The sequence below is a fragment of the Emys orbicularis genome, chromosome 4, assembly GCF_028017835.1.
Source record: "Emys orbicularis isolate rEmyOrb1 chromosome 4, rEmyOrb1.hap1, whole genome shotgun sequence".
Classification (NCBI taxonomy): domain Eukaryota; kingdom Metazoa; phylum Chordata; order Testudines; family Emydidae; genus Emys; species Emys orbicularis.
In genome coordinates this window covers 155,437,691-155,449,176 of record NC_088686.1, presented here as the reverse complement: position 1 = coordinate 155,449,176, position 11,486 = coordinate 155,437,691, and the positions used below count along the sequence as shown (strand labels likewise).

Below are 11,486 nucleotides of genomic sequence, written 5' to 3'. Positions count from 1 at the left end.
CCCTCCCCCGAGCGTGCCCCCACCTTGCTCCTCCCTCTCCCACCTAGTACCTCCTGCATGCCGTGGAACTGCTGATCACACTGGCCCAGAGCCACACCACATCCCCCTTTCCCGCCCACAAATGCACCCGCTGTATTTGGGGACGGTTTGACCCCTCTTCTGTCCCAGTTCAGGGAGCCTCCTGCTTCCAGCAGCCCACACTGAACAACTCCCCACCGGGCCTCTCCTCACTCCTTTGTTCAGTCCTCAGTCCCCAGAGCCAGCTGCCCCCTCCTTCCGCAGCGAGCCTGCGCCCGAACGCCCAGCACAGAAAGACCCCGGAGACCGTTGTGCTCTCTCCCCACAGGGCTGGGCGGGCACATTGGCAGGGTGCCGAGTGTAGGCTGGGCAGATGTTGGGGCGCTACCCGGGCTGCCCCCACCCAGGGGACACATGGAGGCAGACTCCAGGGCAGGGGAGGCTGATTGGCAAAGGATTGGGTTGGTGTGACTGGGGCCACCTCACCTCCCATTTTGCAAGCCCCTGCTCCAAAGCGTGGGGGCGCTAGCGCTTTTCAACAAAACAACTGTAAATTTATTCTTTTTAACATGGGCTAAATAATAGAAGAACGGGTATAGTGGGTCAGACCCATGGTCCATCTAGCCCAGTAGCCTGTCTTCCAACAGTGGCCGATGCCAGATTCTTCATAGGGAATGAACAGAACAGGGCAATTATCAAGTGATCCATCCCCAGTCGTCCAGTCCCAGCATCTGGCAGTCAGAGGTTTAGGGACACCCAGAGCATGGGGTTGCATCCTTGACCATCTTGGCTAATAGCCATTGATGGACTTATCCTCCATAGAATTACAGTGTAGCAAGGGGGCATGGCCTCCCTCCAAGATTGACAGGGAGGAACCACCATCTGCTTCCTAGTGGGCAGAGCCAGGAAGGCCACGCCCACCCTGCTGGAAGCGTGGGGGCAGGAGAAGAATTACAAAAGTCGGGCCCTGCAGCTCATTTGGGCTGGAGCTCCTGAGGGAGACAGATACTTCTCCCCTGCTGCTGTAGGAGGACACTGAGGAGGACCACTGTTGCATTGAGGATTCGCCCGAGCTTCCAGAGCTGCCAGCTACTCCAGACATCAAGGAGATGCTGGGATTACCATTGACTGTATATCCCAGTGAGATGGAGGATGACCCCGGGATCCAGGTACACCCCGAGGGGAGGGGAGGAAGTAGCCCAGGGACAGCTGACTGTAGTCCGGCTGCATTGCTGCCTGAACCCAGGTCAGAGTATTGTGGCTGGATTCCCTGCTGACCCAGTAGTGGAACGCTCCACCACTGTTAGGGCTTGCATCCTCATCTCAGCTCAGTTTACACAGGCGAGTGTGTGTCCTCTCCACATTGAGGGACAGGCGGAGTGGGTAATGAACTTACACTGGCCAGGCTTCTGACCAATGCAAGACAGCACAGTTCTGGGGTGCATGACTGGGGAACTGGGTGGAATTAGCTGGAGCCTCCCTATTGATGGTTCATGAGAGGCTAAGAGATCATTCATGTAACTCAGCTGGGTGTGTCCCTGCCTGTGGATGGCTGTGTAAGTGCAGTGCCTGTCAGAGGTTTGTGGCTTGACACAGCATCACAGAGTGCGAGGGATACCCCAGATTGGAGGAAGAGGGGGCTCAGCGGTCCACAATCCAGGTTGCACCCTGGGAACCCTGTCACAGTGATGCAGCAAGCAGGGTGCAACGCACAGCTTGTTCTGAGTGAGATTTGCACTTCATACACTTGTGTAGAGACATTAAGTGAGACTTTAAGTGTGGTGGCTGAGACCAATCAAAGAGAAGGTTACCAGTTTGTGGTTTTCTGTTGCTTATTTCAGGAAAGGGAAGTAGGGAAAGATGAGTGAGAGCGATGCAGTTGCTAAGTTAGAGCCGTACAGACTCCAGGTGGCCGAAAGGGAGAGAAAACACCAGCGAACCTTGGAGCTGAAAGAAGCAGAGGCTGCCAGAGAGGAGACAGCACACACAAGGGCTGTGGAAGCACAGGCTGCCAGGGAAGCAGAAGCACATCAGCGGGCCCTAGAACTGCAAGCCAGAGAAGCTGACGAAAAGGAAAAAGTGCAAAGACACCAATTGGACTTGCTAAAGAAGCAGAACCAGAATCCTCCCACTCCACTGATTCCCCCCTCTCCAAATATCCACAAATGGGAACAACGGTGCCCTGAATACAGAGACAGATGATGTGGCACAATATTTAACTGCTTTTGGGAGGCTGTGTGTGATTCATCAGATTCCTGATGACAAGAAAATCCCCACTTTGGTTGCCAAGTTAACTGGTAAAACTCTGGATATATTCAATGAAATGCCAATTCAGGATGCTTTAGACCAGTGGTTCTCAAACTTTTGTACTGGTGACCCCTTTCACATAGCAAGCCTCTGAGTGAGACCCCCTTTGTAAATTAACAACACTTTTTAAAATATTTAATGCTATGATAAATGCTGGAGTTTAGGATTCGGGGTGGAGGTTGACAGCTCGCGACCCGCCATGTAATAACCTCATGTCCCCCTTCGGGGTCACAACCCCCAGTTTGAGAACCCCGGTTTTAGATTATAGTAAACTCAAAGAAACAGATTTCAGCATACCCCTGAAACATGTAAGGTGAAATTTAGCAATATTAAGAGAAATACTGGTACGAGGAATGGGGAATACATAAATGGGGAATACTGGTACGAGGAATGGGGAATACATAAATGGGGAATACTGGTACGAGGAATGGGGAATACATAAACAAGACGAAAGGTTTGATGGGGAAATGGGTGAGGGGCAAAGGGGTTGAAAGCTTTGAACGAATGTTTGACCGTGTTGCTCAGGAGCATTTCCTAAGCAGATGTAAAGACGATGTTATCAGTGCCTAGGGGGACACGTGGACAAGATGGTGTCTCTAGCTCATGCCTTACAGCACGTCCAGGCATCTATTGAAAGTAAACCACAGAAAGAGGGGTTTAAACCTGGTGGGAAGCAGGGTTCCTGTTTTACCCCTGGGAAGAAGGAGGGTGGCTGGGAGGCTGGGCACTCACCTCCCCAAAACCATTCCTCTATTCCCCATCCCAACTCTCCTGTGAAAACACAAGAGCTCGGAAGGTGCTATCACTGTAATTCCACTTGAGGAATAAATGCCCTCTGCTGGGAGCAAGCAGGCAGCAAATAGCCCACGTGAATGCTGCTGCCCTGAGTTCAGAAGCCTCAGGTGCCTGCCACGTTTCATACTGGTTTTGCGGGGTTAGCCACCGCAGAACCAGGCAGGGAGCATAGAAAGGCTGTCAGGACTAATGACAGGAAATCCCTTGCATGGGAAGATACAGATACAGCAATTTCTGTGGTTAAGCGGAGTATAATTCAAGAAGGTGACATATTGCCAGGACAGATGGAAGAGCTTTTATTAGCAGGAGGTTTCAGGACTCTTTTGCCTTTGGCCAAATTACACATCGAAACGGAGGGTTTAGAAAGTGAATTGAAGGTGGGGGTAGTGGAAAATAACCCACTGACGTATTAATTGGGAATGATTTTTTCCACGTAGCTCTGGCTGTTAAGGTGTTTATGCACAGCAAGAAGGAATATTATGCTGGGACCCTTGAGGAACAGGGTAAAGTCCCAGGAACTGCTGCAGGAAAAGGAAATAGTCTTTAATTCCTTTGCAACAGGGTGAAAAAACAGGTGTGGCGGTGGTTGACTCCTCCACTGCAGCTGAAGGCAACACCACCTCAGGAAGGGAAGGGGGTGTAGCGCCTGTCTGTGAGAAAACTGTCCAGATTGTTAGCTGCCAGCACGTTTCAGCTGAACAAGGGATAGATGCCACTCTAGAGAGCATGGAGAGATGTGTCTTAGAGAGGGCCCAGAGAAGGAAGCTGGGGAAAGAATAGTAGCACATGAATGTCTCCTTGCTGGTCACTTGGGAGAGGATGCCCAGGACAGAGTGGCCGATGCAGCATCTGTGCACCCAGGCACAGAGCCTGTGGCTCAGGTTTTGAGAGGGAACTGTGTGACCAACTTCCTGGAGGAGAGCAGACACACAGCTGACCTCTCGGGGATACAGAAAGAGGTGATGGAGGGTACCCCGATCCAGGTCCCAGTTCTTCAGGACCTTGATCTTGATATGCTTGTGGAAAGTAACTGTGTCTCTTTAATTCAAGATGCAGTTCCCATGCCTGTGATAACAGAGGAGTTGAGACCAGGAAGTTTCCAGGCGGTGGTTGTTTCTGAGAATGCAAATCACCCAGCTAGCAGGGAGGAGAGGGACTTCCCCTGGACTCGTAAAACACAGAAAGCAGCTTTGGGAAGGCTGCTGGGAAAAGGTGCATCTGATCAAAGAGTAGACACTCGTAGCCCAGAGATCAAAGATCACAACCCTCTAGGAAAAGGGGGCGGGGAAGGTCCCAGTGCTGGAGCAGGGATCACAGGGAAACCCCAAGAGGGGAGATGGATTTTTTGCATGGACACAACCCTGGGGTTGGGAGACAGCTCCACAGAGGGCCAGGAACATGCAGAATCCCCCTACATCCTGACCTCACCAGACCCAGGAGTACCAAAGCCCCAAAGATGCAATTGGATTGAGAACCTGTACTGAAGGGGACACTGAAGGAAAGAAAAACCAGTAACTGAACACATGCTAAGGTTCAGGAAGGAGTTGAAAGACACATTGGGTATTGAACAAACCAGACTGTCTAAACAGAAGGCACGGTATGACACAAATACTTGGAAATGCATACCTGTGGTGAAAGATTTGATGTTACTGATAAGTCTCATGACAAAGAATTTGGTTCTGATGGTAAGTCCCTTGAAAAGGTGCAATATACACAATTGTGGAGAAGGAATGGAAATAAGAACACACCCTGTGTTAAGAAGCCCTATGGTGATGCTGCTTCTCAGCTACTACTGGTAAACAGGCTTGAAGCTTGGCACAGCAGAGAAACCATAATAAACCTGGTCTGCCATGTGGAAAGGGAAACTGAGGCACACCACCTCATGGCATTGATGGCTAAATGCAAGTTATCTACACTCTAGAAAACATTAATATCAACATTGAGTTAACACTAATTGGAAAAGCCGAAAGGCTAACTATGGTGCACAGATACAAAGAGATGTTCTCTAGCAACTCAGAGGAGGCATGCTTGCTAACTTTTGATATCACTAGACAGATCCACAAAGTGTTAAAATGTGCACCGAACTTTGCAAAAGCACCTGTGGGTAACAGTACAATGTTTAGCAACACTTGGGAGCTGTGTGGTCAAAACCTAAAGAGCACCTTGGGCACACCGCCTCTGCATTAGTCAGTGATTAACGCTTCTGCAGTAAACTAAGGGGGGAAGTGTGACACTCTGTACCTCAAAGTAGCACCCTGGAATTTCCATATTCACCACTGGCCAGCTGGCCGGAGCAGCTGCAGTCCACGGCCCTAGCAGCTGGTGCCACTGGCCCCAGGTGCCCCCCCCCGCCCAGCAGCACCCCTCCCCAGAGACCCCTCCCCAGCAGCAGCCCCTTCACACACCACCAGCGCCCCCCCCCCCGAGATTTAATCACGGCTATTTTTAATATAAGTCATAGACAGGTCACGGGCCGTGACTTTTTGTTTATTGCCCCTGACTTGTCCATGACTTTTACTAAAAATACCCATGACTAAATCGTTGCCTTACTCATGAACCATCAATAGAGAGGCTCCAGCCAATTACCCGCAGCTCTCCACCCTTTCACCCCAGAACTGTACCACGTTCCACTGGTCAGAAGCCTGGCCAGTGTAAACTCATTACTTAGCGCTCCACTCACTCCGTGTAGAATGGACAGGCACCAGCCTTCCTAATCTGAGCTGAGATTCTCCAAGCACTTCAGCCAAAACCACACTCTTTTAGATAAAATATAGAACAGATTTATTAACCACAGAAAGATAGATTTTAAGCGATTATAAGTATCAGGTATAAAGATCAAAGTTGATTACCTAAGAAATAAAAATAAATTAGAGGAATGGTTTTGGGGAGGTGAGTGCCCAGCCTCCCAGACACCCTCTTTCTTCCCAGGGGTAAAATGGGAACCAGTTTTCATCCCTCTTTCTGTAGTTTACTTTCAATAGGTGTCTAGGTCTGCTCAAAGGCATCAGCTAGAGAAGCCATCTCATTCACAGTGCTCACATTTTTGTCCCATAGGCACTGTTTCACATCACCTTTACATATAATTAGGAAATGCTCCTGAGCAACAAGGTCCAAGTTTTCAATCCCTTTGCCCCTCCCCATTAGCTCTTTCATCCTGTTTACATATTCCCCATTACTTATACCAGCATTTCCCTTAAGATTTCTAAATTTCACCCTGTATGTTTCAGGAGTATGGAGATGTACCTATACCTATCTCATAGAGCTGGAAGGAACCCCGAAAGGTTATCGAGTCCAGCCCCCAGCCTTCACTAGCAGGACCAAGTACTGATTTTGCCCCAGATCCCTAAGTGGCCCCCTCAAGGACTGAACTCACAATCCTGGGTTTAGCAGGCCAATGCTCAAACCACTCAGCTATCCCTCCCCCTACTGTATGACACTCAGGAATCATAAGAGAGAAGCCGAGCAAATCACCCTAGTTTCAGCCCTGCACCCCAGAACGGTACCATCTTGCACTGATCAGAAGCCTGACCAGTATAAGTTCATTACTTAGTTCCCTCCTCTTTTTGGAGTGGGCACGCACCAGCCTTTGTAATCTGAGCTGAGATTCCCCAAGCACTTCAACCAAAATCACACTGTTTTAGATAAAATATAGAACAGATTTATTAACCACAGAAAGATAGATTTTAAGTGATTATAAGTAGCAGGCATAGAGATCAAAGTTGGTTACCTAAGAAATAAAAATAAATTGGCAGTCTAAATTCTACCTTTAACAGACTAAGCAAGGTTTGAATAAGATTCTCACCCCACTGGATGTTACAGGCAACTCACAGTTCTCAGTACTCAGACTGAACTCCCTACCAGCCTGGGACCAATCTCCCTAGTTCAAAGTCTTTATCTGCCAGACGGTCTTCCAGGTGTTGAGATCTCAGAGGAGCATGATCCCTTAATAAAGTGAAATTTTTTTTGTTACACAAATACAGTTTAAGTTGCTTGACACCCCAGACAATGGCATAGATCTCTTTTTCAATGACAGCATAATTCTGGTCAGTGGGTGTCATTTTTTTGCTTCAGTGTGCAATGGGGTGTCTCTTGCCTCTCCACTCTGTTTTACATCAGCGCTGCGCCAAATCCAATAGTAGAAGCATCAGTGCACACCAGGAATGGTTTGTTAAAATCAGGATGGACTAAAACAGATAAAACCTCTTTTATATTCTGAAAACTTTTTTCACAGGCCTCTGTCCAGACTACCTTGTCCAGTTTTCCCTTTTTTGTACGATCTCTTATGGGAGCCACAATATCACTAAATCCCTTTACAAACAGAGGTTAATAGTTGGCCAGACCAATAAAGGACTGGGAGTTGCTTCTTTGTTTTAAAAGCGGCTTTTAATGGTTTCTGCTCTTAATGAATCAGAGCGAACAATCCATTGCCCAACCTGTGTCCTAGGTAGGAGATCTCTGCAGACCCCATCTTGCATTTGGAGACCTTGACAGTGAGATTGGCTTCTCTCAGCCTTGTAGCACAATGCCACATGGTACAAGTGATCTTGCCAGGAGCTACTGAAAATAGCCAAGTCATCTAGATAGGCTTTGGCAGATGTTTGTAACCCTGCAGCACCTCGTTAATAAGCATCATGAGAGTTGTGCCAGACTTCTTTAAATCCAAAAGGCAACACCTTAAATTCCTACAGACTATGAAAGCAGATTTTTTTCCTGGGCATCAGCATCTAAGGGAATTTGCCAGTACCCACGAGTTAAATCCAGCGTGCCTTTGAATTTTGAGGACATGGAAGACAGAAATTCAATTCTCTGCTGTGCTAACATTTCCTATGTGACCTCAGGCAAGTCACTTTGTCCATGCCTCAGTTTCTCCATCTGTACAATGGGGATATTTATCTTCCCCCACAGGGGTGTGTGAGGGTAACTCTGGTAGACATTGTGAGGTGCTCAGACATGAAGATCATGGAGCCACAGATGCAACTTTCGTGAGTTTTGCAAAACTATGTCCCCTCTCCGCTCTAGTTATCAATAGCTGGAGCTCAGCTAACGTACGCCTCCACTCACTCTCGTAAACCTCTGACCTTTCTCTAGCTCATCTGCACTTTGCAGAGCTCTTTGCATATCCCGCTCAGCTGCCCTTTGTCTGAGACGGGCAGCTGCTTATGTTTTCTTTTATCACCACAAACAGCTTTGGTCGGAGAGCACAAAGGGGAGGGAAGTGCCACGACCACAACCGCGATGCTGTGGATGTGTAGCATCCAGGGTTTGGAAATGGCTTCATGCATGCACCAGATCTGCCTTTCTCGAGGGCAGACGAAAGGGAAGTTTAAATATAGAGATCAGCCCCCGGTGTTTGTAAGAAACGAGCAAGATCTGGTGAGAGATAGAGACCGACGGGGAGAGAAATCGAGGCTGTAAGAAAAAGGGCACCAGATATAAACTCTGTTTATACTAGATACAGCGTCCGCTCCTGCCAAGCCTCACCTCAGAGGTAGCTGCATCTCAGTCCCAGGCATGGGATCCCTGTATAAACAGCCCCTCTACCCCACTCCAGAGGTGGTTGCATCTCAGCACCAGGGGAAGGATCCTTATGAACAGCTGGAGATCTCCGTTCTGGGTGATACATCCCTGTATGAACAGCCCCCACCCCAGAGGCGGCTGCATATCAGTGCCAGGCAAGGATCCCTGTATAAACAGACCTCATGCCGCACCCCAGAGGTGGTAGCAACAGGTGGGAATTTTAAGGCAAAAGGCCTAGTGCAGAGAAGGCCAGAGAGAGAGATGTAGAAATAGACAGGGAAATGCAGAGAGTCCAGAACTCAGTGAGTCATCCTGGTTTATAACTTCCCCTGTTATAATCTGAACCCCGACCGGGGCCCTGCACCCCACTGCCCCCAGAGCCAAACGAGCACAGCATGGGAGAAAGGGAAGTAGTAAAACCACAGACTGAGTTTTTTGGAAAGAAGATTAGGCTTTGTGGGACCATCTTTCATATCCTCATGCCTGTCAACCTGCAGAAGATCAAAGCAATTCCAGGCTTTGTTTATTTATACAGGGACCCTCTGCCCAGTGCTGAGATGCAGCTGTTTCTAGGGTGGTGCACAGGGGCTGTTTATACAGGGATCCCTCACCCAATGCTGAGATACAACTGGCTCAATTCAATAATTCTTTATTGATATGCCAAGCTATACAATGGCTACCAAAGTGTAAAAAGACAGAGAGAAGCCCAAGAGTTGTGTGTGTGTTTTCTGGACACTTGTGTGTGGGGAGGGTAGTTATAGATGGGAAGGTCTCAGTGCAGATGTGTGTGGTTGCGTATGTGGTTCTCTCAGTGCAGTTCTGTCCATGTGGTACAGTTTTGTGTGTGGTTGTTTCACTGTGGGTGTGGGTGAGGTTGTATCAGTGGAGATGTGTGTAAGGTTGTGTTTGTGGCTGCCTCACTGTGGTTGTGTGTATGGCTGAGGGTGTAGTTGTCTCGGTGTGGGTTGTGTGGGATTGGCTCACTGTGGCTGTGTGAAAGGCTGCATGTGCCATTGTCACTGGCTTTGGCTACACACACAAGTTGCCCTAGTTTAACTGGAACTGTTTTAACCAAACCAGCACAGACCCCCTGAGTGAACGCTCTGACCTTGTGTAAGCAGGGGAATGGTCCCGCTATTGTGAGGAACTTTCCTGGCTTATACACAACCCTGGTGAAGTGGGCTAGCAAATGGATCTGAGTCCTCGCTCCCACTTCTTTACCCAAAGGCCTCCCTGCCCTCGAGGGCTCCCCTTCCACTCTTCCATGTGGCAGAGTCCTCGTAACCCCGACAAGGCTGGGCCCAGGATTCCTGGGGGGGCTCGACCCCCCAACCTTGTCTTGGTCACTTAGGGCAGGGGCTAGGGTGTCCCCACTCCGGGGTGCTCTCACCGCACTGGATGCTTCCCTGGCCCACTGATCATTACACACAGTTCAAAGCAAGTACAGTTTATTAAACAGCCATCAATTAAAACATTTAAGGAAAAAATGGGAAAGGTTAAAGGAAAACACGTCACCCCGCTCTGTGGCTGGGGACACCCCAACCAGCGTCTCTGGGATGTCAGGGCAGTTCAGTCTGTTCCTTCCAAGCCCCTGCCCAGGCCCTGGCTGTGCTGCAGAGACGCTGTGGGTCAGACACTTGCTCTGGCGGCGGCCACACGTCCTCAGGCTCTAGGTGGCAGGACCCTTCTTCCCAGTGTTGCCCCCGCCCCGTGTGGGTTACGATCCCCCTCCGAGTCTGGCCTGCAGAGCATCTTGGCTGGGGGCGTCTCCCTGCGCTGGGCCACTGCCCAGGGTCCCCCTCGCTCTCCCCAGCTGCTCACCGCACCCGGCTCCGGACTGCTCCAGCTCCAGCTCCAGCCCCAGCCCCAGCTCCACTCTGCCTCAGCACGGCTGCTGCTGCTGCTCTGCCTCCAGCTCCCTGGGCTGCTTCTCCGGCCCCCCGGCTGCTGCTGCCCTGCTCCCAGCACAGGTCTGCTCCCTGGGCTGCTTCTGTGACTCTGCTCCCAGCACTGACCTGCTTCTCTGGCCCCCTGGATCTGGCCCAGCTCTGCTCCCCAGCTCAGCTTGGGCCCCTGCTCTCTCCTTAGCTCGGCCCCACTCTGTCTGACCCAGGCAATTCCAGCTCACACGGAGGACAGGACCCTCCTGACTCCCTGATTAGCCTGTCCCCCCTGTCAATCAGGTTGACCTGGAGCATTGGCCTCTCCCCATTGTTCCTGGGGACCGTCAGTCTCAGGCTCCTGGTTTCCCATCCACCCTTCCCCTTCCTTTTGGTACTGGGAGCTAGCCACCAAAACACCCCCACTGAGTTTTCATAAGGGGACAATAGTGCCCTGACACTTGGCTTAGGAGCGGCATATTGGCCAAGTGAAGCGAGACCCTACACTCAACGTGCCCTGAGGGTGGGGGGCCAGGGGCCCGGCTGGATCAGGCGAGGGGCGGCCGGGTGGAAAAGCTTTGCCTACGTAAGCATCAAAGGGGTCACCTTCTAGCTGCAGCTCAGCGTAACTGTAATCCTGGTCAGGAATAACTTTCTCCTGTAGTACTCCTGTTCTTTTTGCGGATACAGACTAACACGGCTGCTACTCTGAAACATTTCTCCTGTAGCCGAGCCCTCGCTGGAGGGCTGGGTCTGTCTTTCTCTCCCTGTGACTGTCTGGCTCAGGGCAGTTTTGTACGTGCCCGTGTCTGTCAGTGTCGCTGGTGGTGTGTCTGTCTCTTTCTTTTTTCTTTCACCTGAGTCCTGTCCCCTCCCCAGGGCGGGTCCCTCTCTCCCTTCACAAGGCACTAATATCTATTCTCATTCCTCTGCACTCAGCTGCCTCCTCGGCAGTGCCCTCAAACCTCC

General features: G+C 50.4%; 1 long non-coding RNA gene across 1 annotated transcript; it reads left to right on the top strand.

Annotated features, from left to right (window-relative positions):
- Positions 1 to 854: 854 nt before the first annotated feature.
- On the top strand, positions 855 to 2,362 carry LOC135877383 (uncharacterized). The gene is made up of 2 exons (XR_010561362.1): positions 855 to 1,187; positions 1,860 to 2,362. It is a non-coding gene; the product is annotated as an uncharacterized LOC135877383 (long non-coding RNA).
- Positions 2,363 to 11,486: the final 9,124 nt, after the last annotated feature.